This window comes from Canis lupus, chromosome 20 (genome assembly GCF_003254725.2).
Source record: "Canis lupus dingo isolate Sandy chromosome 20, ASM325472v2, whole genome shotgun sequence".
NCBI classification, from domain to species: domain Eukaryota; kingdom Metazoa; phylum Chordata; class Mammalia; order Carnivora; family Canidae; genus Canis; species Canis lupus.
In genome coordinates, this window is record NC_064262.1 from 10,047,647 (window position 1) to 10,075,624 (window position 27,978).

A 27,978-nucleotide genomic window follows, 5' to 3' on the forward strand; every position below is an offset into this window, starting at 1 on the left:
ATGCAGTACATGGTAAGGCATCTCCCCCTGAGAGAGGGAAATGGTACAGAGTAGAGTGAACATTGTGTCAGAAATCTAGAATTAAGGTATCTGTTTCTATTAATTACCAAAAAAAAATTACCTGCTAAGTGCAAAAGAAGTATTATTTCTTCTATAATATTCTATTTTCATGAAAAAATCAGTTCTTAAATGACCAAGAATGAGATGAGTACTTGTATATGTGACTTTAGCAGTTTTATATATAGACCATATAGGTGTAGGAAGAATGTATATGCATATGATAACTGATCTCAGGGAGACAATGTAGGCAGGACAGGGATAGTTAAAGATCAGATCATGATTTCTCCTAGTTTCACAGGTAGATGGTGACTCTTGATGTGTTATCACTTCAAACTTCTTTCCCCCATTGTTATCCATCTTTTTTTTTTTTTTTTCCATTGTTATCCATCTTGATTGCTGAAATTCACCAGCAATCACCAGGGAAGGCACTATCTGCTCTCTCAAAATTAAGGCTCAAAGTGTCAGTAGATATGATGTAAATATCATGGAATGTAGGGCCAGTAGGCTTGGATCTGATTCCTAACTCTCATAAATCAAATTATGGGTATGAAAAAGCATTTTTCAACTTGAATGTTCTGTAAAAATGTTCATTTTTATTATGGCATCACATTTTGCTCCCCTGGACTTGGTGGGCCAGGGTAATAGACACATTCAATTTTGAGAGCAGATTCTCTCTTCATGTTCAAATGTGCTCATTGCCACATTAAGCATATATATAAATAGGTATATAAATTTGATCAGTAGCTTAGTTTGTTAATCTCTGTCTTGAGATATTTGCCTAAGAAGATTTTCTTTGCTTGCCAACTGAGAAATGGTAAATTAGAAAGCTGTAGGATTACAGACTTAAAACAGTACTCAGTAGAAGAAATATGAAATTAACAGGGATACCATAGAGGTGTAGCAAAAGCTAGAATATTGGAAAGCAGGGGAATTATAGTTTGAGAAGAAAACATATTTGTAGGTTTTCAGAGGACTTGCTAGTCACAAATTTACCTTCTGGCTGAACAATTTTAGAGTATGAAGATTAATTTTCTCGGCTATATTTAAGCAACTCTCTGATTTTGATCTTCAACCCAGCTCCTTTCTGGTTGACACTAAAATTTCTAGCATGCAAACAGTACATGAGAACGGTGGCCACAAATCAAAGACTATGCTTCAGGTGCCAATGATGGAATGAAACTTCTTTACACCTTGAATTGACTGTTCTCTTTGGTCATAATCTTCATGGATTCATGTTGCTTTTTTTGTATATTTCTGTCTATTCTTCCTTTTGATCAGGAGAATTTTTAAATTGAGGATATCTGTGTGTGTGCATGAGTGTGCATGTATAATATGCATGAATATTTACATTGAGAGACGAAACTGGCATCAGTCATATATTGAAATTCCTTTTTTAAAGTCTTATCTCTGGCTCCAAAGAACTCTGCTTATGCCTCAATATGTTGTCTTTGAAGTTTATCTGTTTTCCTTCTAGAAAGTTGCGTGTAAGGTTAGAGAAGACCTCATTTTCTCATTATACCATTAGACCTGCAAAATTGTTTTGTAGTAGTAAGTATTAATTAAATAGTGAGGCCATTCAAACTGAAAAACTTTGTCCATTATAATTACAGAAAAGTAGAATTAAACAAATTGTTTAGTGCAAACGAGGGTATATCATTACCCCTCAACAAAAATTCGTTGATTTTGAACTATAATAAACAACTTATAACCTCTGTCATGGTTTCATGATTATAAGAGAACAGTTTTCTTTGGGAGAGAGTAAACAGTCATCCTGAATGTCTATATTAGTCAAGTTTCTTTCAGATGATAAAGATAGAAATTCATCTTTACTTAGCTTAAGCACAAAAGGGGATGTATTAGTTCAAGTACTAAGGAGTCGAAGGGCATAACTAGTTGTATGCATTTAATGTCAATAATTTTTTGTCATTCTTGCTCTCTGTGTGTCTCTCTCTCATCTCTTGTCTCTTTATCTTTGGATGTGGTCCTACTTCTCTAATGTCATAGGATATTTTCATGTGGTGGGAAAGATAACTGTAATGTGATATCAAATCACAAGTTATAACTTAATAACACTTTTTGAGATTCCAAAAAGAGTTATAGTCTATCCTGATAACTTTTTTTTTTCTCCTGAGGATTTAATGGAACACTTATCTGGCCACACTCACTCAAATCTGTATTTATTGGAATAGTAAAGTGAACCAACTTTTTTGAAGCCCTTATGTGCTATATTTATCTCATGTAATCATCACTACAACACTCTGAAACAGGTGTGTCTATTTTCCTCCATCTGATAGATGAGGAAACTGAAATTTAGGCATATTGAGTAATTTCCCCGAGATTATACAGCTAGGTTCAAAGTGCTGAGTCTGGATTTAAATGACCCAGGTTTGAATCTCAAATACAAAATAAGCACAAAGACATAATTCAGAAAATCTAATGAATATCACTGAGATATATGTTTGAAAATTTTTGCAAATGGTAAATTGCTCTATAAATGTGAATTGTATATCAGTGTGTAGTCCATTGCCAGATACAGTGCTAGAGCAGTGGTCACTGGGTTATGACTTTGTCCCCAGGAAAATTTGACTAAGTCTGGAAACATTTTTAATTGCCTCAGTTGGAAAGGGGGTTCCTATTGGCATTTAGTGAGTAGGAGCTGGGGATGCTGCTATACATCCTACAATGCACAGAAGAGCTATCTAGAAAAAAGAATTATCCAGTCAATAATGTTGAGGTTATAAAAGCCTGTCTAGATGAATAGAGATAATATGTGAAACTTGGCTCTTAGAAGCTCACGGTTTAGTTGGGGAGGCAGACATGTAGGCAGATATTAAAAATAAAATGCAGTGGTTCAGTAGAATTGGAGATATTCAGATCAAGGAAAGAGCAGGGACAAAGTTACCATCATGAGCTATTTAAGGGCTGAAAGAAGGTAACCCTAAATAGCAGACAGATTTCAGTTCTAGAGAAGGTGAGCAGATATGCTCTTTGGGGATATGCAATGTGTATGTCTCTTCACAGTTATCTTTATGTCTTGAACAGTGCCTCACAATGAAGTAAGTCTTAAGTAATGCTTGTTGAATGGAAAACTAGATAAATTGATGAAACTAAATATTGAGGGGAGGCTAAAATACTTAGGATCTTGTCCCATTTAGAGATTCTTTGATTTTATGACAGTCATTCTGCAGGAGTGGGAGGACAAAACCATTCTTGGTGGCTGGAATATTCAGGTAAGGATTTGAGGAAGTGGAAAAGATGGAGCCTTTCTTCTACATCAGATAACATCATGAACAAAGGTGTAGGCCTTAAAATTCTAGAGGTGCAGTATTCTATCAAAGTGGATTCTAAAGAGAGTTTTTGGAAAAACAAATAAAAGAGGATGAGATTTGCATAATCCACTTGGAATGGGTATGATAAGAGCAGCTGTTTCTCTCCTGCCAATTTGTTTTCTGTGGAAACAGAAGTATAGCTGGAATGAACAATAAGGAGTAAAAAAAAAATGTATATGTATGTGTTCGGGGAATTACTTTTTGTTATTATCTCTATGAATTAGTCATTGTCACCAGATGTGGTAAATGGAAACTGTAGAACAGTTTCAGCATTCACCTTTTATCTTTTCTCAAGTAATTATTATCAAACACAAAAATAGAATGGTAGATTTAATGAGTTTTCATGGGAAAAAAGTCACATGGCCATAGTTATAAAATCCACTTACTGAAATTATAGTATCCGTATTTTTAGCAAGTGCATTTGGAAATGGTATAATATCTTTGTTCTACACAATAGTCTTAGTTGTTTTCCATTATGCAACGTGGCACTTTATGATACCTATTGCTTACCCACTCAACATTCCCAAAGCCCTTGGGTTTTCATTAACTTGTATCTTTGATTTTGTTGTGAATGTGTAGGGTTCTACAGTAATACATTCACAATGTGCAAGGAAGAATTGCTGATTGCCACGCTGAACAGTAACCTAGGGGTATGCCAAACTTTGATGTGAGCTGGTGTTTTCTGTATTGTCCAAATTTTTTAAAATTAAAAAAAAATTATTCATGATAGAGAGAGAGAGAGAGAGAGGGAGGGAGAGAGAATGGGAGGCAGAGACACAGGCAGAGAGCAGAGGGAGAAGCAGGCTCCATGCCGGGAGCTGACATGGGACTGGATCCTGGGACTCCAGGATCACGCCCTGGGCCAAAGGCAGGCACTGAACCGCTGAGCCACCCAGGGATCCCCTTGTATTGTCCAAATTTTTGTAGTATCTAAATGATCATAGGCTGTTCTTGTCTTGCTCAATGTACAGTAGAAGAATTTACTTTGTGAAAAGATTGGAGATGAATGAAGATTAAAATGCTCAAATGCTGACATGTTCAAAGAGTAGTGTTATGTGTGATTAGCAATTTCAATACCGAAGAAGGTATCACTACCTGCATTTTACTATTTATTCCACATATTACTAAAACAGTAATGTTAATACTAGTATTTTGTCTTAAATGCTTTAGAATTCACAAATTTAACAAACGAAACTAAATATTGAGTGAATTTCAAACTAGGAATTTATGAACACTTCAAAACACATGTAAAATGTAATTTTTTGAAAATACAAATGTTAAACAAACATACATATTTCTAATTTTAAATTTTAGCTGTACTAGTGCTCAGCATCTTTGATCTTCAGTCCTCAGTAGTTTTGGTTTCTCTTTCTTGGTTGACCTCAAGGGTCATCTCTGCCCTTAGTCCATATCTTACCACATAGTCTTGGTGACTATATATGTTTTTCTAAGTGACTCCCAGAAGCTTTATTTTAAATAATAATGATAATTAGTAGAGTTTTTATTATGTAGGAGTTGAAGAGAGGATGGAAGGAGACAGGAAAGCTCAATGAAATAAAATGGCTGGGAGAGTTGTGGTGAGAGCTTTGGGGATGGGAGCAAGAAGGCAGGGAGAGGGCAGGAGATATGTATTGAAGAGAGAAATGAGAAATGGAGGACATTACTGTGTCATATCTGAAATAGTGAAATTACAGTAATGAAAATCCTGGCATTGATATGCTAAAATAACATGGGTTGGCTTTTGGTTCAAACAAGATGTCACAGACCCATTATTTCTGTTCTTCTCTGTTAAGCACAACTACAAAGCCTAGAAATAGTATAAGACACAACCAGAGGATAACTCTGCTAGGAGGTAAGAAGAAGATGACCTAGTTTTGGATCCTAGGTCTAAAAGAATGACATAATGGTAGGAGGTTTTGTGTCCTCTCACCCATCAGAAGGTCACACACCTGTTATTTCCTGACTCCTGATGTAGCAACATAAGAGAGTCCAGGAAAGCCTGAATTGAACAGAAGTCCCTTTCACAACATCGGGTAAGCCTGATGCCCCTGGGAAAAAGGATAGATTGAGAACTCTGCCAGAAACAAGGGGCCACTTCTTCCACACCAAGATTAGAACTCCACTTTTTTACCAGGAGATACAGAGGAAAGGTGGATGAACTAGCAAGAGAAACCCAGGTATAGCAAGTTTCCAGGAAACTTCTTTGTACCTGCAGGCTCTTTCTTCCCTGACCTCCAAATCCCAGATGAGCCAGCAGAACCAGAAAAAGGGACCTGGTTACGGCAATTGGCTTAGGCCAGGCTATCTCTTTGTCCCTAAAGACCTAGGACTCACTTCTTTGCTCAGAGTCACTAGGAGGCTGAGGGACACTGGTAAGGGAATCTCACCATACTACACTCTCTCCTGACAAGAAACAGTTGATGACCCAGGTTCTTTTTACCCACTAAGTACCACAGAGGACCAGAGGGAGCCCCATGGTCACCAGATAATCATGGTGGAGAAACCAGTGTGATGAGGTGGATAGGAAGATGGTGACAGAGGTTGAGATCAGAATTGTAAAAGGACTGATTATGAAGATGCTTGAATGCTCTGTGAAGAAAGTTGAACCCTATCTGATAGACAGTAACTAGCCAATAGAGGTCTTAGTGGAGGGGAGGAGGTAGAGGGATAGAGGAGGACTCTTTTTTGTGTAGCTAAGTAGCTTGATGGTGTAAGAAGGACACCAAACATGGGTTTCAAAGCCACTTTGGCCATCCAGCTACATGATACTGGGCAAATCATTTAATCAGTTTTATGCTTTGTTTCTTCATTTGTAAATTGGGTAAGAACATATCCTCAGACTATTGTGTGAAGATCAAAGACTATCATGTGTACAAAACTGTTTTGTGAACCATAGTTTGCATTTCCCAAATAATAGATGAACGTTGTCTCACTTGTGCATGTTTCCATGGTTCAATTAAGATTCGATTATATATGTCAGACTTGACATCGTATATAACATTGTCATGAATAAATGATGATTATCTAATACATTAAGTGGACTTACTTAATTTTTAAAGAAGTGTACAACTCCAATACACAGCCAATTTCGTTCTTCTCTTGTGATACTGGCATATGCAAGGGAACATTTGAGTTTAAAGAAAATTAAAAGAATTCATCACATTTCTCCCTTTTGGCTGGAAGTTTCTCTGCTCAGATTTTTCACTTTACTGCAGTGAAGTTTCATAAGGGTTTCCCCATCACAGCAAATGTATGTTGCTTATTTCCACGCATAACAGATTATGCTTTCATTAACACTCCAGCTGCTGCATTTCTCTTCTAGCTTTTTAACATCCATAAATTCACATCTTTACATGTTCTTGTTACACAGATAATGTTCTACAAAGGCACAGAAATACAATCTGTTTTAAAATTCCAGAGTAATTTTAATGTGGACAAAGACATTTCTAAGATAATTATATTGAGAAGTTTGCTGCCTATATATTATTGTCTACAGAGTTACTGTTTTTATTTTTATTTTTTAAAGATTTTTATTTATTTATTCAGGAGAGACACAGAGAGATAGAGAGGCAGAGGGAGAAGCAGGCTCCATGCAGGGAGCCTGATGCGGGACTCAATCCCAGGACCTTGGGATCACACCCTGAGCCAAAGGCAGATGCTTTAACTGCTGAGCCACTCAGGCGTCCCGAGTTACTGTTTTTAATGCAGAGTGTCACTGTCCTGTCTTACCCTCTTCGTTCATCAACTTCACCCCCATATCCACTTTCTGTAAATTTTGGTCCTTTCTATTTATGTTCACATACTTGGTAATCCCAACTACTCCTTCACATGGAAGGACCTTAATTCTACTCATTCAAATCTGGCCTTTCTCCCAGATGATAATGGGAGCTTTTCAACTTCTAGACATTTCTTGGCAACCCCAACATGGCTACTTCACATTTACATAAAACATACCATAGGATCCCATATTATATACAACACTCTCTTCTTTTCCTATCTTCCAATCAACTCCACTCCTTTAAGTGAACATGATACAGAATTTCTGCTCGTCCAAATCTGAGACATTAGAATTATCTTGGACTTGTCTTCTTACTTTTTCTGCCTGTCATCATCATTTTCCAATCAGTCATTAAAGTCCTCTCAGTCCACCCTTCAGGCAATTTCCCCAGCTCTTCATTTTCCTTGATCATCATTGTTATATAATAGTTACCACTTCTATTACTGTATACCTGAATTGTGACACTAGCTTCCTCTGTCTTCCAATCTCTAATCTACGTCCTACCAAAATGTTTCCACTGCCTGCCACTTTGATGCTCAAAAACTTCAATAGGTCTCTACCGCCTGGAACATAAATTAAAAACTTTCTGACTGGCTGGGATAAATTGGACTACTCTTTCCCATTTTTCACAATAGGTTTGTAAATCCCAGCCTTTGCCAGGTAGTTTTGCAGTATCTCTTTGTGTAAGTAGAGTATACTTGCTACCCTGTTGAAGTTGATTGTGTGACTTGCTTTGACTGAGTAAAGATGAGTAAGCATGATGCAAACAGAACTTTGCTTGCATGGATTTCCCTCTCTGTGAGCTATGATGAGAAAAGCATGCCTGAGGCAGGCACTATCCCTGTAAGCTAGGCCCCAGTGTGCAGACACATGAGTGAACTGGAGCCCAACCTATAATCTGAGGTAGAGCTGCCCTGTCTGTGCCAAAGACTCAAGAGTGAGAAAAAGATGAATTTGTCACAAAGTCCCTGTGTTAGGGGGTTGTGTGTTACACAGCATTATTGCAGTAAGAGTAAAGTAATACATTGACTTTCTCAAATGCTCCTTCCCATATTTTAAATACTCTCATATGTAAAGACTTAAGTCTGGTAAAAGGGTCTCTATGACATGTCTCCTTAACTTTTTTTTGACTATTTTCCTTACCATTTTCCTCTGCTTGTCCTTCAAGGGCCAATAAGTTTTCCTCTCCATTCAATTCTTCTCTAATAATCACAACCTACTGGGAAGTTTCCCTTCTTAAGACTTCTCAGTGTCCACATTTCTTGTTTCATACCTTAAACTTTGGTATTTAATTATCTAGAAGCATATATATGATTTTCTTACCATCCTGTTCTATACTTTTATGAACATCCAGTGTTTATTCCTCACCACATGTAGTATTAAGGAATCTTGTTATCTGTCTGTTTCCATGTAAACTTCAAGATCCTGAGGGCAGAAGCTGTATCTGACATTATGTCATCTGTCCAGAGGCAAATGCAGGACCTGACACATAGTAACTAGTGTGGGAACCTCTCCAGTCTGTCTCCAGGTAAGGAAACTAGGGAGTCTCATTCCTTCTAGATTGGATCTTGGAGCTATGCTTTAGGAATCAGCAAAGACTCAAGCATCATCCAGTTTTCCTTTACTCTTCAACCCTGTTCTTCTCTGAATTCTTTATTATTTGGTATATTACAAATTATCCCCAAATGTAGCCCTAAGACAACATGTATTGTTTTACACAGTTTCTGAGATCAGGAATCTAGGAATGACTTACATAGGTAGTTTTGGCTTAGGGTCTGTCATGAAGTTGTAGTCAAGGTGTCAACTGGACTGAGGCTGGAGGATTCACTTCCAACCTTATTCCTGTGACTGTTGTTAGGAGATCTCAGTTCCTTGCCATGTGGGTCTTTACATAGGGCTACTTACAACAAGAAAATTTGCTTCCCTCAAAGTAAGTGATTCAAGGGAAAGTACCACTGAAATGGAAGCCATAGTACCATTTTCATGACCTCATCTTGGGGAAGTCAGACATTGTGACTTCTGCTTTATTCTACGTTCCATTACAGGTGAGTCACTTAGCCTAGCCCACCCTCCAAGGGAGTGGCAGTAGTCTCTACCTCTTCATGGGAGAATTTTCAGTTTATAGACCTATTTTTTAAGTCACTGCACCCTCCCCTGGACAGGCTGTGGAGGTGAATGCCATTTTTATTTCTTTACCTCCCTGGTTGCTCAGGCAAATAATCTGTGCATTTTTTTCTTCCTGGCTTTAGGATGTTGCTATCTAAACATGGAAATGATGTGAATAAGATGTAAAGGGAAGGAGCAAATTCCATAGGTCTCCAAGCATTCCCAAAGCCACTGGCCAAGATCTATAGTCTATGACTTTCTTTCTTAAATGGATGTCTCCTCAATCTTGGCCTCTCTTCTTTCATTCCTGAGAGTAAGCCGGGGGAGCTTTGGTGCTCCCTTTGGACCCACCTTTGCCCAGGTCATGATGTTGCTTCCTAAAGGAAGATTCCTCTCTTCTTCCTGAGGTCCTAGATGCAGAGAGTGCTGAATGCAGAGTGGCTAGAGGCCCTGAAATAGATCCTTTGTCTCAGCTGAGTTGTCTTCACCATGGGGCATCATCCAGGTGATCATCATCTTCAGGTCCGGGTAGCATCCTCTTCATGAGTCCTTGACACCACAGTAGGCATGGAAATTTTTCTTAGGTTCCTTTCCCTGATAGACAACATGGTATACTGGAAATACATGAGCTTTGGAAGATTTCGAATCAGGCAGATGCTGGTTCAAAATCTAGCTCTAACACTGTCTGGGTTTCTGTATTTGGATAAGTTATTTAGCCTCTCTGAGCCCCTAGTTTTTCCATTTCTTTATCTTCATTTTAGAGGATAAAGTGAGGGTTGAACGAAACAGTATGTGGAGGTAAACAGCACAGTACCTGGCACATAATAAGCATCAACCAATGTTCACTCAGTAAGTGAATGAATGTGCTTCAGAGCTGCCTACAATAATTAAGGAAGACTGATTCTGAACATCCCTCTCTTGCTTGTAGAAACTGACAAAGAACTGGATTGTGTATTTCTGGGGCAGGATCTTGCTTGTCTATTTGTATTACATGATTTGCTGAGTGTCTTGAATACATTCTCTTGGAAGATTTTTCTATCTGCTTTGCTTTTTGTGACACAAAAGGATTGTAATTCATTTTGTATTTGAAAGCTGACAACACAATGTGAGGACAGCCGGAAAGAGCTTTTTTTTTTTTTTTTAAAGAATTCATATTTTAAGGAAGCTTCTAAGAACTGAGAGCTTGGTTTCTATGAAGAAGTATATTTTTCTAATGACTCCTCTATCTTAGCTATTTTGTGTCAAGATTGTCTTAGGAATGGGAAAAGGGGAAGTATGGGATAAAAGAGGTGAGACTGAACAGAGAGAATGAAATGCCACTTCTGATATTTACCTTCCTGCTTAGGGACCTTTCCCTATGTATATTTTTTTTCTTCTGTACTCTCAATGCAGAGAACTGCTCCTGCCTGATGGATGACACAATGCAATTTGCTTCTCTTACTTTCTTTCCCCCCAGAGATGCATGGTTTTGCCTTTAATATATTCAAGGGCAGCCTTTGCTGTGTCTGGATTGGCATTTGTAATTATACACTGTGAAAATATAACGTGGAGAGAGAGTTAACTCTTCTCCTAGATTTTAAAAAAGTTTAATGTGTTAATGCGTTCAAATACCCCCACCTGCGGAGCTGGAGATCCGGTGCCATTTGACTTATTTCTTCTGCATGATAATCACATTCTGTTTAAAAATCACATTCTCTTTAACAAATGAGTGTGTGCTGCTTTGTCCTGTGCTGTGCAGAAATTTTACAATGCTTAACCACCATTCCTCTTTAGTTATTTTCCAAGACATTTGATGTTCTCAACAGCATTAATTGCACTGAGGTCTAGTAGGTTGTAATTAATAAGATCAGACCTTACTTGTGAAGCGGAGCCAGTGAATGGTGGACATCTCACAGTACAGAGGCACAGGTGATCACCAGAGGAACTCAAATAAAGGATCAAAAGCTCTTTATACAATAAGCAATATGATAATTTGATGACTGTGTGGATGGGTGATTTTACCTTCCTAAATATGTATTCCACCATTGTCTTCCTTAAGTTTGAAAAAAATATGAGAATAGCTCAATTGCAATAACTAGAATTACTTCAATTTGGCAGACCACCCATGTGAAGTATCAAAAGACTTTTCTCCATTGCAAAAATGAGGATTTTTGCATATTGATGTGTACTTGATACTATCATTGATCTAAATGGACTAGATTAAAACTTTAGCATAAGAAGCTTAAGTGATTCAAAAGGTGGGACTCTCTGGGAACTAAAGGTTGTAAACTATAGTGAACATTTATTATTTTTTTGTTCTTTTTCCCATTTTGTAAAAAAACTTCCCCTTCTTTTTGCTGGGGAGCCACTTCTCACTCCCTTTTAACTCTTATGATTTAATTTCTACCAGTCCAGTCCAGGGCTGGGCTCAGATTGGTTTAAGCCAATTATCATTTCCCTTTTTCCTGAGCGTAGCGTGATTGACTTGGAATGGGCAGGAGGCCCACGTCTGGTCAGTGAGCATCATATCCCAGGTTCATGTTTGACCATTGTAGGGAGAGCAGTGCTTCTCCCAATGGTTAGAAAACTGAGAAGAGTTAAGATTTAGAGTTTGGCAACCGCCTTGAGACCAGGAGGAGAGATCCTGTGTAAGAAAGAAATCACAGGAGGAGGGGAACAGAGATGTCTCAGAGATAAAGAGAACAGAATTCTTGAGAAACTATTTGGGCCTCTGTCTTAAACTGACTTTAAGTATAATGCTAGCCCTAGAACTTCCTGGTTCAGAAGTCAAGAATTTTCTCTTTTCCTCACAGAGGATTTGATTTTCTGTTACTGGCAAATCAGAAGACTTCTAATCGAGTCAGACACAAGGAGGATTAGTGCTCACTCTCTGCATTGATGGGATCTATATATGAATGGGCAGGCATTATCTGGCACGTCTTGTTTGGTTCAGACTACCTGGCATTTCCAAGTCTCAGATGTATTTTCTAGTTGTTCTTTTTCTGTTTTTGTAAAAGTAAATTCTGGTCACTGATTACCAATATTCTGCATCTCTTTAAATTTCCACTCTTTAAATCTTATCCAAGCCTCAAGTAAGAGGGGAAATTTCATTAAAACAGTTTCCTACAGTATTGTCTTTTTATCTTCTCCTTTCCATATCCAAGTTGCCCTGCCAAATTTAATAATCGGCTTTGTGACTATATTATAAATCTCCTTTAATGTTCCTCTTTATTGTAATAAATTTTAATCTCTTAACTTCAGGATTCTTTCCTCTCCTGGGCTATTGAGATTTCCCAGGTATTTAAAATGATTCACCTGCTTGAGTAGTTTATTATCTACCACTCTCTATCCCCTCCGCCTCTCACAAAGAATCATGGCTTTTTGTAGAAATTACCACATTCACATTCAGGCTCTTTTTATGTTATCATGGTTTAAATTCTCTGCAAGTTGTTTCCAGAGTTTGTACAATGTTGTAACATTGGCATATAAATGTAAACAACTTAAGGCTACCCCCTAAAACACATGTACGTGCGTGTGCAAGCACATGCACACATGCCTCTGTCATTCCAGTTTTCCAATGGAAAAGAGAGTTCCTTAGGTATCCAATCACTGCCTTAACCTCTCTTCTGTGTGGGAGCCCAAATGGTTCTTTCATTATTTATCTTTGAATTTTCAATCTGTACCTGAGTCAGGTAGGACCTAGTAGTATTTTTTTCTCCATCCCTTTGCCTCTATACAAATAAGGACTTAAATAAATCCAAGAAGCCTATTCTTACTTTCTTTAAAGAGCCTCCAAAAAAGGAAATTCAAAATCTTTTTTGGGGATCTATTTCATTGTCTTATTACTCTTTCATTTTCCGCTATCTCCACGACTCCCTTCCATTATTAAGAGCAGTTTCTTCTCTTGATGTCTGCATCTTCTACCTGTCTGTCCATTTCTCAGTTCTGTTGGATCCACTTCTTTGATCTAGTTTTGAAACGCAGGAACATCCCCAGTATATGAGCTAATCTCAGTTGTAGAGGACTACAGTCAAACTTCCAGCTTTCAATTGAGTGTACCCACTAGTGTATTTAATGGGTACCTCAAATTCAGTATGTGCAAAGAAGACCTCATGGTGTTTCTACTCTCCTTGCCCTTCAGAGATAACTGTATTTTGTTTTGTTGTCCTCCCATGTTTCTTTTTCCATTTAGTAGCCCTATCTTCAACCTAATCACTAGCTAGAAAACTAGGTGATATCTTTGACTTCTCTACTTTTTATACTGCCTTCTGTAATATCTGATCTGTACCATATTAAATTCTTTCCCCCAAATGTCCTTCTTATCTGTTCTCACTTTTATCTTTTCCTGGGACAGGTTCTCCAATGGCTACTTAACTGGTCCCATTGTTTTGTTCCTCCTAGTATCTTCCATATTATTATCAATTTGATCTGTCTAAAATATAGAGCATATAATGTAGGTTCTCTGCTCAAAAGTCATCAGTAATTGCTTATTGCCATAAGCTAAAATCAAACTTCTTGGCATGACTACAGACATTAAAAGCTCAGATTTGACATTCTCCTTTAGTCACTAATTGCCTGACTTGGGAAAATCTCATAGTTTCTCTATGCCTCACTTTCTCTACTGTAGGGATAACAAACACCTTCCAGAATGATCATAAGAATTAAACTATATGATACTTGTAATGCAGTTAATGCAGCACCTAAAGCCTAGACAGCACTCAGAAAATGATCATTGCTAACATTAGGATTGCTGTTGTTATTGTGTACCAGTATAACAGTTGTTACCAGCTTGGCCACCTTTACCTCTTAAGAGCTGTGTGACTATAGCAACCTCTCTGTCCTTGTTTCCTTATCTGCAAAATGAGGAAAATAATCATAACTTCATAAAGTTTGAGGGTGTTAAATTGGCTAATATAGAGTAGTGTCTGACCCACCGTAAAGCATTGTAAAAATGTCAGATCTTATTCTTGTTATTCTCAAGGATATCATGAAGTCATTTCTCAAAGTTATGGAGTCATACTTCTGTACCTTTGTCTCTACTGTTATGTGAGAAATATATGTCTCTGTTTTCTATCATGAATTCTTAGTTTTCTTTGTGCCCTGGGTCCATTTGGCATCTGGTGAAGTCTGTTAAGATGTTGTCAGAACATTTTTAAATGCACAATATAAAATCCATAAATTTACACAAAAATGAATTATATTTAAAAATAATCAACAAAAGTTTAAAAACTGAATTTGTGTTAGAGTAATGTATGTGCTTTTCTAATGGACTCATAAATAAGATGTAACAATTGGCCTAATAATTACTGTAATTTCAAAGAAGCAATGAACATAAATAATATTTCAATTATCTATAATATAGAACATGCCATGAGAGTACCTGTGATTTCTACTTGACAGAATCACAGGTTCTACCAAAACTATTATGTGTATGGCTTATATTAGTAAATGAAGGAAATGTTAAATGTCAGAGATTGGTGAAAATCAAGATGTGATTTTTTTTCCCATTCAAATTCATAGAGTCACTCAAAGGCTCATAGAGTTCAAGAAGTTCTTATCTAGATCCTATACATATTTTAAAGCTGAGTTCAAACATGCTTTCTCAAAGTCCTACTTAATCCCAGCCAGTTGTACCTTCTTTATCCACTCATGGCACTATGTTCTTTTCTTTTTTTAAAGCTCCATATTTTTTTTTCCTCTGGCATGTTATTAACTCTATGCACATGTTCCTCCCCATCAAGGATGTCAGACCCATGGTCAGTCTTCATGCTGATACACAGTACCTGTGACTGAAGAGGCCATGGTTGGGTAGAAATGTGAGCATGAAGTGGGCAGCCATTACTTATCTCTATTTCCCTAACTGCCCATCGCAACATAAAGTACAGCATTTCTGAGAATGTAGCTCATTTCATTATAGTGTTATTTACTGTGCTGGTTCTGCTGCTTGGGCTGACAAATTGCCCCTCCAAAAGGCAGGTTCTAATCCCATATGCAGTCCCTGCTCAGTGGCAATTTATATGACAAGCTCTCTGAGTTTAGGCAAATATCCTGATATTTTAGCTCAGTTATTCTGACAACAACAATTTCTGCCTTATGGAGTGCATATGTCACCAGAGAAAATCAGCTTCCTAGGCTTCCTGCCTGTTGCAGGAACATAAATTTTCATGGTGAACTTGAAATGCAAATTATGTGCCTTGATACTCTTTGCAAATCTTTGCTTGCACCTAGCAGCCATCTTTGCAGAACTTTGGGTAAAAGAGAGAGAGAGAGAGAGAGAGAGAGAGAGAGAGAGAGAGGAAGGAAGAGATAGAGGATGTAAGGAGGGAGGAAAGCTATGCTTTATTTTCTTTGTTGCCTGGTGTCCACCACTGAGCATACATTTTGAGTTTCATGTATTATGATTTTAGGAAAAGTAAGTAGATAATTAGTTTGAGAATTAACAAAAATTAATATCTTATAGTAAAAACTTGTTTTAGCGTTTTTTCCTAGTACTAATTTAGAGCAGGGTTTCTCAACTTTAATACTATTGACATTTTAGACTGAATAATTCTTATTTGTGGGGGGAGCCTGTTTGGTCTATTGCAGGCTATTTAACAGCATCTTTGGGTTATAGACAGTACAGGCTAGTAGTGTGCCTCCCCAAGTTGTAACAATCAAAAATGTCTCCAAATATTGCCATATGTCCCTGGGGTGGGGCGGGGGGAATAGCCCACCCTACCTCCTGCTCCAAACCAATAGAGAAACATTGATTTAGAGGATAATGGTTTCCTATTGTGTGTCAGACTCTGCTTTTTGTTTTACATATGTCTTCTAACTTAGTCTTCATGTAGTCCCATAAAGTAAGTGCTATCATTATCCCCATGCTTTAGATGAGAGAGAAGATTCAACGAGGTAAAGCATAGTGAAAAATAAGGGAAACTAATGGGAAGAGATGGAAAACTAATGCAAAGAGTCAGTCAGTCAGTACATGAAGTAGTCTAAGAGTAGGGATAGGAAATCTGTGGTACCATTGTATTACCTGTATGCCTAACAGATATGTCATAGCTACTTCTAGCAGTCTATCTTGAAGAGCTAAAATGATTATTAAAGTGGGCATTACTAATAGAGTAAAATTGACAAGGGAGTTAAGATTTCATTTACCACTCTGGTTGGACTAAGTCTTCTCCAAAAATGGATTTTTTTGTGTGACTGTGCTTTCATAGGTCACTTACAGATAAGTGACCACTGTGTAAGTACACTATCTGTATTACCAACACATAGGGAGGGTCTTTAGCATGCACCCTTAGTAAATGTTGGTACAATAAATATGTAGTACCTGAAATTTTACCACTGGTAAGTCCTGCATGAAGATATAATATTGCCATCTTTCTTTATTCTCATTTAAATGCATATACTTAAAAATATGTAGTATCTAGAAGTAATGACTGAATAATAACAGACTTATGCAACACTAAAAGTACAATTGTGGAGATCAATATATTCATGTGGTAGATGAGGAAATTGAGGCACAGAGGGAAGAAAAAAATTTTCCAATACAAATTATGGACTAAGTCTGTATAGAAAAGTAATCCATGGAAACTAAGTTTCAGTTTTCCTTTTTACTATATCATCCATGACTTAACACTTTACAATGAGCACCCTATAGGGCATTTTCTGTTGGAAAGGAAGGTCCTTGGTTAATTTAAAAAAATGTAGAAGGAAGTGGAGACATAGTAGTGGGAAGGAGGCTAATTCAGTAGGACAGAAGCAAAAGATTACAGGGAAGATCAGGGAAAACCATGGAAATACTTCATCAAAAGCTCATTGGCTGGGTTGAATTCAATAACAAATGTTTTTGAAATTATTCTTTTATATCTTCATTTAGTTTTCATTTGGAATGTTCTAGAGCCAGATTTTTCAAACGTAAAAGTCAAAGACACAGACCGGTCAGAGACAGATAAGGATTTTGAAGCTTCAGCAGCATAGGACAAAGAGAGGTAGGCTGAAAATGAACTAGGGATTTGTATTTAGAATGGCAGTCAGCTCCAGATCCTCTGTATTCATTCCCTTTATGTTGAAGCTCTAAGCACCCCCGCCCTGCCATGTGGTTGTATCTGCAAATAGGGTCTTTGGGAGGTAATTAGGATGAGATGATATTATAAGAATGAGGTCCTTGTGACAGTATTAGTGATTTTAAAGAAGAGATAGCAGAGAGTTCTCTCTCTCTGAGAAAGCTACCTCACATCTCTATCTCATGAGGACACCGTGAGAAGGTAGCCATTGCAAGGAAGAAATACCCCACCAGAACTGGACCATACCTCATGAGGACACAGTGAGAAGGTAGCCATCGCAAGGAAGAAATACCCCACCAGAGCCCTGATTTCAGAGTTTCAGCCTCCAAAACTCTGAGAAAATAAATTTATGTTGTTGAAGTCACCCAGTCTATGGTATTTTGTTATGACAGCCCAAGCTGGTAAAGATAATGTTTCACCAAATAGAGAATATCAATAAAAAATATAAATTATTTAAAACAAAGAACCAAATAGAAAATTGCAGTTGAACAGTATAATAACTGAAATGAAAAATTTACCAGAGGGATTATACAGCAGATTTCATTAGGAACAAGAAAGAATCAATGAACTTAAAGATGGATTAATTGAGATGATTCAGTCTGAAAAACAGATAAAAGAATAAAGAAAAATAAAGAAAGCCTAAGAGACTTGTGGGAGACCAAAGCACATCAGCATACTCTTATTGGAAGTTCTAGAAAGAGAGGAGAGAAAGTAAAAACATATTTGAAGAAATAATGGATAAAGTTTGATACAAAACATTAATCTACACATCGGATAAACTCAATGATTCCAAGTAGGGTAAACTCTAAGAGATAATACCTAGAGACATTATAGCAAAACAGCTGAAAGCAGAGACAATCTTGAAAGCAGCAAGAAAGAACAAAATTATCATGTACACGGTGTCCTCCATTAGAACAAAAGTTGACTTCATATTAAAAACATGGATCCCATAAAACATATTCAACATGTTGAAAGAATAAGATTGTTATTTGAGAATTCTATATCCAGCGAAACTGTATTTCAGAAATGGAGAAGTGAAGACATTGTCAGTAAGTAGAAACTGAGACTATTTTTTGTTGGCAGACCTACCCTGTGAGAAATAACAAAGTCCTTCAGGCTAAAATGAAATGATACTACAGAGTAACCTAAATCTATTAGAAGGAATAAAGAAGACTAGCAGGTTCTCTTTTATTTGTAAGTAAATATAAAGGCAGTATAAATGTATGCTTGGTTTATAACTCCTTTTTCTTTCATTTGATTTAAAGACATCTACAAAAAGCAATAGTTATTAATTTGTGTTGATGGACATTCAGTTTATAAAGATGTGATTTGTTTGACAATCAGTATAAGAAGAGGTAAGGAAATACAGATCTATAGGAACAAAGTTTTCATATGCTATTGAAATTAAGTTGGTATTAGTCTGAACTACAATGTTATGAACTAAAATGTTAATTGTAATCTGTAAGGTGATCATTAATAAAAAATAATAAAAGAGATGGCAAAATAATTAAAACAGTACACTAAAAAATCTGTTTAACATAAAAGGAAGCAAAAGTGAAGGAAAAGAGGAACAAGAAACCATAAGATATATACAGAAAATAAATAGCAAAATGGCAGGTGCAAATTCTACTTTATCAGTAATAACATTAGTTATAAGTGGATTGCATACTCCAAAAAAGGCAGAGATTGGCTGAATGAGTTTAAAAAAAAACTATCCAGAGTACCATCACCAAGATAGCAGCATAGGTCATTCCTCACTTTACTCCCCCTCACAAGAAAAACAACTGACAAGTATTTATAAACAAGACACCATAGAGAGACTTCTAGAACATGGGATGAGGCTGAAACATTTTCCTGTACCAAAGAGACCAAGATGGACTACATTAGAAGGGGAGGAGGAACAGCTAAATGCTGACCACATGGCTCTTCCTCTACGTCAGTTCTGAACAATGCAAAAGGAATTCCTTTTCCTCTAGTTGGAAAAGATTGCCCAGGGGAACAATCAAAACCCCAAGCATTGTGAGTTACTCTGTAAGAGCTTCTACTCTGGACTCACCTCACAGGCAATTATAAATATGTGCCCAACATTGATGCACCTAATAGGTAAAACAAAAACTAACAGAACTAAAATGGGAAGTAAATAGCAATATAATAGTAGTTAGGAATTTCAATATCCTACTCTCATCAATGAATACATCAGATAAATAATCAAAATAAGGAAATAGTGGGTTTGAACAACACTAAAAACCAAATGGACCTAATAGACATATACAGAACACTCTATCCAACAAGAGTAGGATACATGTTCTTCTCAAATATTCACGGACCATTTTCTAGGATATAGACCATATGTTCAGCCACAAAGCAAATCTTAGCAAATTCAAGAAGATTGAAATTATATTAAGTATCTCCTCTGACTCCAATGACATAAAACTAGAAAGCAATAGTAAGAGGAAAACTGGAGAATCCACAAATACGTGAAAATTAAACAAACTCTCTTGAATGATCAATGGATCAAAGAAGATATTAAAAGGGAAATAGAAAAAGTTTCTTGACAAACAATAATGGAAGCACACCATATCAGAACTTGAATGATGCAGCAATGGCAGTTGTAAGAGGAAATTTCATAGCAATAAATACTTACATTAAGAATCAAGAAAGAAAGGAGGAAAGACAATCAAGAAAGATCCAAATAAATAACCCAATCCTATACCTTAAGACATTAGAAAAAGAAAAAAAAACTGGGCCCAAAGTTAGCAGATGGAAAGAAATAATAAAGATTAGAACAGAAGTAAATGAAATATTGAATAAAAAAACAATAGAAAAAATGAAATGAACTAAAAACTGGTTATTTGAAAAGATAAACAAAATTGACAAACCTTTGGAAAACATAGAATAAAAACTTCCTGGCATGGGTCTTGGCAATGATATTTTTGGAAATTACACCTAAAGCACAAGCAACAAAATACAAGTGGGATACATCAAACTAAAAAGCTTTCTGTGCAGCAAAGAAAACCATCAACAAAGTGAAAAGACAACCTATGGAATGGGAAAAAAATATTTTCAAACCATATATTGGATAAGGTTTATATCCAAAATATATAAAGAACTCCTATAACTCAATAGCAAATAAAAAACTCCAAATAATCCAATTAAAAGTGGGCAAAGGACCTGCTAGACATTTTTCCAAAGAGAGAATGTATGACTAATGTACATGAAAAGGTATTAAACATTGCTAGTCATTAGGGAGATAAAAATTAAAACCACAGTGATAGATCACCTCATACCTGCTAGAATAAAAAAAAATTAAAAAAACTGGCATGGATGTGGAGAAAAGGGGGAGCCCTTGGGCACTGTTGGTAGGATTGTAAATTGGTGCAGCCACTATGCTCCACTAAAAACAGTATGGAGATTGCTCAAAAAATTAAAAATAGAACTACCATATAATCCAGGAATTTGAATTCTGGGAAAATAGCCAACAGAAAAAAAAAAAAAAAAAAAACACTGACTAGAAAAGATTGCTATACTCTCATGTTCATAACACCATTATTAATAATACCAAGACATAGAAACAACTGAGTATCCATTAATGGATTAATAAATGAAATTTGTGCTATATATGTACAACTGAAATTTTATTCAGCCATAAGAGATGTGGAAATCCTATTTGCAACAACATGGCTAGAACTTGATGGTATTATGCCAAGTAAAATTTGTCAGAGATATAAAGACACTACTATATAATCTCACTTATTTGTGGAATCAATAATAAAAAGCTACCAAATTTATAGCAAAAGAAGTCAGATTTGTGGTTACCAAAGGCAGGGGGTGGAGGAGCGGGGGAATTGGATGAAGGTGGTCAAAAGATTCAAACTATCAGATAAATAAATATTAAGATGTAATGTACAACATGATGACTATAGTTAACACTGCCATAGGATAAATAGGTAAATTGTTAAGGGAGTAAATCCCGAGTTCTCATCCATGAATAAATTTTTTGGTATCTTTTAAATTTTATTTTAATTCTGACATACTTAACATGCAGTGTTATATTAATTTCAGGTATACAATATAGTGATTCAACTACTCTGTACATTATCTAGTGCTCATCACAACAAGTTTACTCCTTAATTCTGTCATCTATATCACCCATCCCCCCCACTTCCCCTCTGGTAACCATCAATTTGTTCTCTTTAGTTAAAAGTCTGTTTCTTGGTTTATGTCTCTTTTTTCCTTTACTCATTTGTTTTGTTTCTTAAATTGCACATATGAATTAAATCGTATAGTATTTGTCATTCTCTGACTGACTTATTTTGCTTTGCATTGTAATCTCTAGCTCCACTTGTATCATTGTAAATGACAAGATTTCATTCTTTTTGATGGCCGAATAATATTCTGTTATATATATGTATATATACATACATATACATACATATATATACACACACAGCACATCTTTTTTATCCATTCATCTATCGATGGACACGGGCTACTTCCTTTTTTTCTTTTTAAAAATTGTATCTCTATGGTGATGGATGTTAAATAAACTTTTTGTGGTAATCATTTTATAATATATAGTAATCAAACTATCATGGTGTATATGTTAAGCTTACACAACGATGTATGTCAATTATTTCACTAAGACTGGAAAAAATAATTCCACTGAACTCTGTCTAAAAAGATATGGTTTATATTCAAAGACACAAATAGATTGAAAGTAAAAAAATAGAAAAATATATACCATAAAAAAATAACCCCATAATCTAGAGTGGCTCTACTAATAGTAGACAAAATAGACTTTATGATAAAGCTTGTTATTAGACATATAGAAGGATATTTTATAATTATAAAAGGTTAATTTCACCAAGATGGTATAATAATTATAAACGCTTATAAACTAAACAATATAGTCCTGAATACATGAAGCAAAAACTGATAGAATTGAAAGAGAGTCAACCAATTAAACTTTAATAGTTGGAAACATCAATGTTCTATTTTATAGAATAGCTAAAACACCTGGATAGAGGATGAACAAGGAAAAAGAAGACTTTATCAACACTAAACAAACTATACCTAATACATCTATAGGGTTCTCATTCAGTAACTGAATTCTCAGTGCATTGGGAACATTCTCCAGAATGGATCATATATTAGGCCATAAAACAAGTCTCAATACATTTGAAAGAATTGAAATCACACAAAGTATGTTGTTCCCTGATGACAATGTAATGAAATAGAAAATTAGCAACACGAGGATATTTGGAAATTTCCAAATATGTGGAAATTAAACATTATCTTCCTGAAAAACCTAAATAACCAGTGAGTTGAAGATAAAAATCACAATGGAAATTAAAAAATACTTTGAAATGAATGAAAAGAAAAAAATGTATGCTTTATTAATATAGAAATGAAAATCCTTTACAAAATATCAGTGAACCAAATCCAACAACATATAAAGAGGATTATATACTAGGATCAAGTGGGATTTATCCCACAGCTATACAAGGCTTGCCTAACATACAAAAGTCAATCAATATAATATGCAACATTAATAGAACAAATGGGAAGAATACATTTGATTATACTAATAGATGCAGCAAAAGCATTTTGCAAAGTCCAAAATCCTTTCATGATGCAAACAGTCTCAACAAACCATGAATAGAAAGGAACTTCCTCAACCTGATAAGGAACTTCCTCAATCCATCAAAGCCCCATAGTAAATTAGCATCATACTTTAAGTGTGAGAAACTGAAATATCCCCCCAAGATCAGAAAAACAGCAAGGAAGTCCACTCTCATCAATGTTAGACAAATAAAAGAAAAAGAAACAAAGGGATACCATATGATTCATGGGGGGAAAGTATAGTCTTTTCAAGAAACAGTGCTAGGACAACTGGATGTCCACATGCAAAAGAATGAAGTTAGATTCCTACCTCATGCCATTAATAAAAATCAACCCAAAATGGATCAAAGACCTAAAGGTAAGAGCTAAAATGAAAAAAACACTTAAAAGAAAAGAAGTATAAATCAATATTTCTGACCACTGATTAGGCAGTGGTTTGGCAAATATGATACTAAAAGTACAGACAACAAAAAGGAAAAAAATGGATAAATCAGACTTCATTAAAGTTTATATGTTTATTCTTCAAAGGATACTATGAAGAAAGCATAAAGACATCCCACAGAAAGGGAGAAAATATTTGCAAATTATATATCTGTTAAGGAACTACATACAGAATATATAGAGAGCTTTTACAACTCAAAAATTAGAAGACAAAAGCCTAATTAAAAATCGGGGAAAAGATTTGAATAGGCATTTCTCCAAAATAGTCAATTAGCACATGAAAATGCTCAATATCACTAATTATTAGTGTATTCCAAATAAAAATCTCAATTGGATACCACTTCACATGCATTAAGATGGCTATGATAAAAAAGACAGACAGTAATAGCAAACATTAAGATGTAGAGAAATTGGGGCCATCCTGTTTTGGAGATGGAGATTGGTACAGGCACTTTAGAAATCAGTTTGGCAGTTCCATTGAGCTATCATTTGACCCAGAAATTGTACTCCTTGATATATCTCCAAGAGAAATGAAATTATGTTCACAGGAAACTTGCACATGGAATTTCAAAGCAACATTTTTCATAATGATCCAAACATGGAAATGACCCCAGTGCCTAATAATTAATAGATAATGAAAGTGTGGTGTGCCATTAAGAAGTATAAAAATAATGAAGTACCAATATAAGCTACAGCCTCCATGAACTTTACAGCCTCATTCTAAGGGACAATAGCTAACTAAAAAAGGCCACATATTATATGATTTCATCTATATGAAGTATCAAGAATGGACAAATCCAAGAAAATATTAAGTTCAACAGTGGATGCCAGGATTTCAGAGGAAGGAAAGATGGAGAGTGACTGCTAATGGGTATGGGATTTCTTTTGGGGGTGATTATAAGGTTCTGGAGTTAGTGGTGATGATTATACAATGTCATGAAGAGTATTAAATGAATAGTACACTTTAAAGGTGTGGATTTTGTGGTATGTGAATTATGTCTCAAAAAGTATGATAAAAACTCATATTCAAGTTATTTCACCCTTAAAAAAGAGTAGATGTGATTGTGTCAAATAAGTAAGAGCAGGAAGAGCATCCTCAGATTTTTATAAAGGAACTGTTTGGGCACTGGGAAGTCATAAAATGTGCCACTCACATACACTTCAAGCTACAAGCATACTACAATTGATGCCAGACAGAGGACAATACAATGGATTCCAAAACAAGATATTCCCTGTACTCCTGGTGATTCAGTTCTAAAAGATTTAGTAACTAGCATCATAGTGATGACCATTGATTTTATAATAGACATAATCACTCCAGAAAAATCTAGAGCTGTGCTGTCCAATATAGTAGTCACAAATCACATGTGTCCATTCAAATTCAAATTCAAATTCAAATTCAAATTAAATGCAATTACAACTCAATTCCCTAGTTGTACCAGCACATTTCAGATGCTCAGGAGCATAGTTGGCTACCATACTGGACAACACAGAGCAGTCCCATCATTGTAGAAAGTTCTGCTGGACATGATTGGTTTTGAGAGACATGAATAGAGAACAGAAGGAAGGGAAGGGGAACAGTAAAGGCGTCTAATAAAAAACCTTCCAAAATTTAAAAATCCTGGGAATTCCAAAACCTTCTAAAAGTTATTCAACAATCAGAGCACTGAGCACCTGTCTACTATGGGTCATTCTAATCAATAGCAATTGATTAATTGATCCATTGATTTATTCAGTATTGTGGAATAGCAACTAATACAGAAATCTATGCTTGGGACATGGTATAAAATAACCAAACTGTCATAGTGTCTCTTCTCAAGCAGCTTACATTCCAGTGGAAGAGATAGCCCTTAATCAGCTTTGGCATAAAGAAATATAAAATGACAAATGTGATAATCACTCTGATGGAGAGGTATCTGGACCAGTGAGAACATATGGGTGGTTTGCTTGACCTACTGTGGAACATCTTTTCTAAGGATGGGGACACCTGAGATGGGATTTAAATGAATAGATTAAGAAAAAAGAAGAACAATTCAGCCCAAAGACAGCATGCACAAAGGCCCTGGAGCATAGGGAGTTTGACAGGAAGAAGGAACTGACAGGTCCACTGGGGACCATCACAGAAAGCGAAGGGAAGCTGGGTATGAGCTGAGGCTAAAAAAAGTGGAGTCACTATTCTCTGTACCTGAAGCACCAGCATCAGCTGCAAACTTGACTCTAAGTCTCTACCCCAGGCCTACTGTGTTAAAATCCCTATTTAACAAGATCCTCAGGTGATTAGTAGGCATATTATTTGAGACATAGTCTATTTCAAGAGTCCACAAACTGTGGAATGCAGGCCAGATCCTCCCTCTGCCTGTGTTTATGTAGAGAGTTTTATTGGACCACCATTTTGCCTGTTCATTTATGAAGTATCTCTGGCTGCTTTCTTGCTGCAGTGGTGTAATGCAAAGGTTGCCACCTCTGAGGCATTGGTTGGCTGGCAATGCTGAAAATGTTTACTATCTCGCTTTTTACACAGAAGTTTCTGATCCCTTGTTTATACTGTGCCATACCTCAAAGATAGCATTAAAGATTTGGCACTTATTCTGAAAGCAGAGGAAACCTGTGAAGACTTCCCTTTGGAAGGATTGCTCTGGCTGCACAGAGGTAAAAGGCAAACAGACAGCAGAGGGGTGCTCATTCTCAGTCTGAACTTGGATGATCCTCCACAGTTTCTTCCCTGTTGTCCTGGGCTTCCATCTTCAAGGAGAGTCTTTGACAAAAGTCCTTATGACTACTCCCTGAAGAAGACCTATTGGGGCCATCTCAGCTCCCAGGAGCACAATCAAAGGATAAGGAGGCTCCTAGGAACTTTGGCTCATTCTGAACTGAACTGAACTATTGGGGTGTCCTGGATCAGCTCCAATAGCAGTTCCCCAGGTTCCTCCCTCACCTGATGGCACAGATGGAGAGCATGTACTACACACTCCAGAAGATCTGACAGGGTCTTCAGGAACATCATAAGCAGGCAGAACACTTCCTGCAGACCATGGAGACCTGGAGCCAAACTCTGGCTTCCCTGCCCAGGGAGTACCAGATGAGCTCAGTCTCCTCTGGTGAGCAGCCTCACCAGAATTGCTAGGGGCCACACTGCCCCAGGCTTCCCTGTACCCCGTGGTCAAGACCCCACAGCCCTCCAGTCTCCAGGGGCCACACTTTAGAGCTGTCATGGCTACAAGGTCATCAGACTGGCCCAAGGAGCCCTCTAGAGCAGATGCTGCTCTAGTCCACTAGCTGGACATGCAGCCTTCCAGAGCCTCTGAGCCCCAGGATGTTGTGACTGAGCTACTCTGGCAGAATTTGTTGAGACCCACATTAAGGTGGGTTAGCTATAGAACAAGAAGACACAACAGGCACCAGGCCTGGAATGCCAGGACCATATTACTTGGGACTGGAGCCATGTACCAAAGACACTTTTCTTCTCAGCCTACTTGTGCTTCCAATCCCAGTGCCCCTTGAGGGTCCTAAAGAAGGGAGCACAGAGCCAGGCACCAAAGCAGAGGGGGTGCTATCCCATGTGGCCCAGTAGTCTGCTTGGAGAATCTATCTATTTCTGAAGCCCATATGCTGGGACCCTGAGGACTTTGGGGACATGTGGAAAAGACCAGGCGTTGTGTTGGCAATCCAAGAAGTTGACCATCCCACATAAAATGGAGAAGATGGAGATGCTAAAACATGGGGAATCAGTGCTGGCCAGGGCTGTCAGCAGCTTCATGTGACATGGATTCATCTATGGGGAGAGTGGTGTCAAAGTATGGAGCCTGGTCAACCAGGTCGTAGAGGAAAGGTTTCCTGAGAGCCACCTGTGTGTACAGACCCACCAGGTGTACTTGCACACCTGCCTACTGTCCTCAAACAGCATTACCATGCTGATGAGTGGCCATAACCTGGCTGGTATGTGTATGTGGGGCTTGACAGTGCCCTCCTTGCATATGAAAGATGAGTTGCCCTGTGTACGTCTCACCTGCCAGGCCCTGGCCTCCTGCCCTGAAGACAACTTGGCCTTCATTGGCTTCACTTGATGGCACAGTCAGGATCAAGGACCCTGGGCCACCCAAATGGAGGGAAGAGCATTGCTAATAAAGACCAGAACATCTGGACTGGGGGTATGGGGAGTGGGGATGGATCTGGACACCTGCCTATGGTGCTGGGACCTGAGGACCACTGGGGAGCCCAAGAAATACCAATTTGAGTCTTAGATAATGAGCCTATTCCCTAGTCCTCAGGAGGACTGGGTGCTGGTGGGCATAGCCAATGGCCAACCGGCTGCAGTCCATCTAAGTGGGCCAGAAGCATGTGGTGGGGTATAAAGAGGAAACCATCTTGGGTCTCAAGTTCTCCCCTCTTGCTTACTGGTGGGTGAGCATTGAGATGGATGACCTAGTCAGCATCTACAGCATGCCTGCAGTGACCACAGAGTTCTAGGTACTGGAGACTTCTTCCATCCTATGCTGTGATGTGTCCCTCAGTAATTGCCTGGTTGTCACAGGGTCCAATGACCACATCTCAGTGTACCAGATCACCTACTGAGGGGCTTAGCACTATGGTTCTGACTTGGGATCCTTTTTTG

The 27,978-nt window shown here is 37.3% G+C and overlaps 1 pseudogene; it reads left to right on the forward strand.

Annotated features, from left to right (window-relative positions):
* Positions 1-27,938, forward strand: LOC112662965 (transducin-like enhancer protein 6; annotated as a pseudogene).
* Positions 27,939-27,978: the final 40 nt, after the last annotated feature.